Source organism: Mesocricetus auratus, unplaced genomic scaffold (assembly GCF_017639785.1).
Source record: "Mesocricetus auratus isolate SY011 unplaced genomic scaffold, BCM_Maur_2.0 Super-Scaffold_100011, whole genome shotgun sequence".
Taxonomy (NCBI): domain Eukaryota; kingdom Metazoa; phylum Chordata; class Mammalia; order Rodentia; family Cricetidae; genus Mesocricetus; species Mesocricetus auratus.
The window spans coordinates 42951528-42956247 of NW_024429195.1; the positions used below are offsets into that span (position 1 = coordinate 42951528).

The 4720-nt window shown below is 36.7% G+C and overlaps 1 pseudogene; it reads left to right on the top strand.

Moving 5' to 3' along the window:
- Window positions 1-2146: 2146 nt before the first annotated feature.
- Window positions 2147-3058, top strand: LOC121143123 (annotated as a pseudogene).
- Window positions 3059-4720: the final 1662 nt, after the last annotated feature.

Consider the following 4720-nt stretch of genomic DNA (forward strand, 5'->3'; position numbering starts at 1 on the left):
CATTTTTGGTTTGTTTTTTCTTCCATTTCTTGCATTTTTTGGTTTGTTTTTTCTTCCATTTCTTTGAGGGATTTTCCTATATCCGTTTTTAGGGCCTCTATCATTTTCATGAAAGTGGTTTTAAGGTCATTCTCTTCTGCTTCGTTCGCATTGGAATGTTGGAGTCTTGCTGGTGTGGAGTCTCTAGAATCTGGTGGTGTCATATTTGTTTTCTGTTGCTGAGTGTGTTTTTGTGTTGTCTCTTTCCCATATCTTCTTCTAGTTGGTGCAGAAAGAGCCCCTTACTGGTCTGGTGGTTAGAGGACCAGAGTTCCCTTTTGGTAGGTGCTAGCAAGTCCAATAATCTGGTGCTTCTTCTATTCCTTGTCCTCGTTCTGGTCCCGTGGGTGGAGAAGAACAGGAATCTGGGGTGCTTAGCCTTCTACCTGGTCCCCTGGACCCTATGCTGGATCCTGTTGTACCTGATCCTGTGGCCGGAACAGCTGCTCCCCTTGTCTCCCTGGCTCCTCTGGTTTCCTGGTCTCGTTGGTGGAAGGGAAGTCCTGGAGTCTGGGGTGCTTGGATCCTGCCAGGATTGGAAGTTCTGTGCAGTTCCCAGGCGATCCCCAGGCACTGGAACACAGGCCCAGAAGCCGGCCTGTTTACCTGATGCTGCCCCTGGAACAGCTCGCTATTTTCATTTCTAAGTGAGGCTGTTAGAAATGTCACAAACAACTCAGCATGGAGTTTTTAATGTGACAGGTTTCAGTGTAATAAACAGAGTCAAGAGTGACCTGAATGGGAAAAACTTCAGGAAAATATTATTAATATGTTTAATTTTGTGTTTTAAGTGGCAGAGTTTACTTCATGGCTATAGACTGTGGTGTTTTTAATATATGACTAGTATAATCATATACACCAAACAGAGCTTCACATTTGTGAAGAAATGAATTTATATAGATCATGGAAATATTTGCTTTACTGAAAAAATTCAAGAACCCCTAAATTATCGCTTAAATACATTTATTACTATTAATTTTATATTTTAGTACATTTTAACTTTCATGTAAACCACAAAACAGTTACATCTCAGTTTTCATGATGTATTGATGAAAAAGATATGTATATTCCTAAAATAGAAAAGACACTGAGACTCAGAAGACTAAAATACAAAAAGGTGGATAATGCCCATTATCAGCTTCAGTACATATCCCTTGCGAACTGTCCTTCATAGAAAGTAGCACATCACATTTAGTGATAACTAACACACAGACTAGGTTGTCTTTAACTATCAGGAGGGAATAGGACTGGTAGTTGTTGTATAGGTTACAGTGTAGTTCTATGTGGATTGGTAAAATAAGTCCTAAAGAAAATTTAATTTATACTGTTGAATCATTGAGAAGGGAGTTACTATTATTATTTGAGATAAAAAGTCTTCTGTATGGATTCCTTTTTGTCCTCAAGAAAATTTAATGATAAAATCACAAAATGAATTTAGTAAAAATAGTAAAAAGTTAAAATGATATAAGTAACTCAGAATTCATAGAAAGTAGTTATTGACTCTTGACTCTAGATTATTTTTCCTTGATACTGTGATAATTCTCACAAATAAAGAACTAAATGTGTTTATAATAAAAGAAAATCTAGTCTCATTTCTGTGTTTGCAAACACATTTATTTCTCTGGTTATTTTAAAACAATGCATATAAAGCTTAAAAATAACCATGACAGCACTGTGAATAATAAATATGACTGGGAAGGCATTTTTTATCAATAAATTATAGAAGTATGGAAATAGTATTGTAACTGAAATGAAACATTATATATTCAGTCCTGAAAGCATATGATATGTGAAACCAGAAAACAATGTTTAATATTGAAAATGAAGATACTATTGAAATATCAGTGCATAAATCTATAGTTCAAAAGTACCTTACACATATAGAAATTATGACTGTATATAGAGTTTTGTGTATAATTGATGAAGAGGACTTTATAACCCAATTAAAAACATGTTTTCTTTCAACAAGATGTTTTCTGTTTAATAGGAAGGAGCAGATATTATTTCATTTCACTGAATATAGTAATATCACTACTCAAACTTTAATTCCCTCACATTAAATTTGTGCTTTGATTTTAACAATAGATTCTATGGACTATAAATCAGTATGAGAAATCACTCTGTGATTACTGAATTTGTGCTCTTAGGCATATTAGATTCACCAGACCTTCAGGTTGCAATTTTCATTTTTTTATTCATTGCTCACATATTAAGCATCATCACCCTCAACTTGCTTGACACTCAGTTAAAGAGTCCTATGTATTCTTCCTCCGGAATGTCTCCTTCTTAGAAGTAATTTTTACCAGTGATTCCATCCCTAGATTTTTGGAGTCAATAATTACTCAGGTCAAGACCATCTCCTATAACAACTGTTTGGCTCAGTTATTTTTCTTCATCTCCATGGGGGTGTCTGAGTTCTTTCTTCTAACTGCAATGTCTTATGATCACCATCTGCAAGCCACTGCATTATACCACCATCATGAATCAGAAAGTTTGCACCCTTCTTGTCCTCATGCCATGGCTGGGAGGACTTCTGATCACCTTCTGATTAATCATGTTATTCCTCAAGTTGGATTTTTGTGCCTCAAATGGCATTGATCACTTTTGCTGTGACTACTTCCCCATTTTACAACTGTCATGCTCAGACACAAGGCTTTTAGAGGCATTTGGTCTTTATGTTACTGCAATCACTCTGCTATTCACGTTGGCACTAGTGATCCTGTCATACATCTGCATCATCAGCACCATTCTGAGGTTCCCATCTGCCAGTCAGAGGAAAAAGGCTTTCTCCACCTGTTCCTCTCACATGATTGTCATCTCCATCTCTTATGGAAGCTGCATCTTTATGTATGTCAAGCCTTCTGCTAATGACAGGGCATCACTGACTAAAGGGGTGGCTCTTCTCAATACTTCAATAGCTCCCAAGTTGAACCCTTTTATTTACACATTGAGAAATCAACAAGTAAAGCAAGCTTTCAAAGATTTGATTAATAAAGTAATATCTTATAGAAACAAATGAAAGCACTTGTTAACTTGAATGCCATTGTACCTCTTTAAAATTAGAGGAACGAAACTTTAATGAGCTCATTGGCTTCAGCCTTTTGACAAAGTATTTCATGTGTATATGCATTATGCCTGCATGTTTACCAGCATACCTATTGCAAGCCATTCTATTATGGCTAATCCTTTTTCTGTATTTATTTGGGGTGGTGTGAATATTTTGGAGTTTGTGTAAATGTGTGTGAATGTGTATACCTGTATGTATGGAGGACAGAGGACAGTACTGGTTGTCCCCTTCTCTCTCTTGTCTAGTTCCTTTGAGGAGGAATGTCTCACTGAACCTGGATTTCAGCTCAGCTTGCCATCAGCCAGCCCCATTGACCCATATTTTGATGTACCTTTCAGTTCTTGGGTTATAGGCATTTATAGGATTATGCTCAGCTTTTATGTGGCTACTTATATTCAACCACTGTTCTTCCTGATTGTCCATCAAGCAGTCTTAACCACTGAGCCATTTCCCCCATGCCCATTCCATTGTAAATTTGCAGTATCTAGGATATTTGCTTATTTTTTAACTGAAAGAGAAGTACAGTATCCTTTATCGGTCTTCCTCCCAGTTGCTCCTAGTTACTCTCTCTCTCCAACCACTCCAATGACTTCTATGTTTTATATTCATTTTCTTTTATTGTATTAGTTACATATGTAGACATATATGTGTGTTTATGTATAAATATATATATATATATGAAGAACCTGATGAGTCCATTTTTGTTGCTTATGTGTTCATGTGTCAAGTATGAACTGTGTGTATTAGACCTCCAAACCAATATGGCAGCATCCTTAGGAGATTCTAATTATCCTTCTCAATCAGTCAATAGCAAGCTCTCCAGGTCATGACACTTATATTTTCCCATTAATTTCTCTTCACATTCTTCTTCATGGACCTCTACCAGGTAACTGTATTTTGGGGGAAAATGAACAATCAGAGTCTTCAGGGTCCATTGCTGTCTCTGGAGTAACATTGACTCTAGGAGATCTTAGACAGTTTGGTGGCCTTCCAGTTAAAGTAAGTGCTTATGAAGCTCAGGTGATCCTTAGATTTTTATGCAAGGACCAAAATGCAGATAGTGCAGTGGTTGCCTAAACTTGCCTTGTGATTATTTTCCAAGTCCCAGAATGCATAACTGAGGTAGATACACTCAGTTGAAATCACCACCCTGTTCCATGGCCTGTAGAGAGAATGTGTTAAAATCAGAATGAAGTGACAAAATGACCTTCCTTTCTGCTCCCTAGGATGCCCAAGACTAAACCTGTCATCCCCAAAGCCCTGTGCAGACAATGTTGCTAGATAGAACACTCACTCTTAATCTCTCTAATGTACCTAAGATGAAAAAGAAATGTTGTGGAATAGGGTTGGTGAGGAAGTGGAGAGGATCTGAGAAGAATTGGAGGAGGGGAGCCTTGTGTATGAAAAATACCTATCTTTAACAAAAAATTAATAAAATAAGAAGTTAAAGTAGTTTTCAATGTACTAGAAGTTACTATGTACTTTGTTTTAGAGAAGTCATAAAAAGTTTTAAAAAGCTGTAAATCATGTAACCTACAATATTGATCAGTGTTGCAAGATATGATCATGCAATAGTGGCATGAATGGTATGGGGATAAACAAAAACTTTCTTAT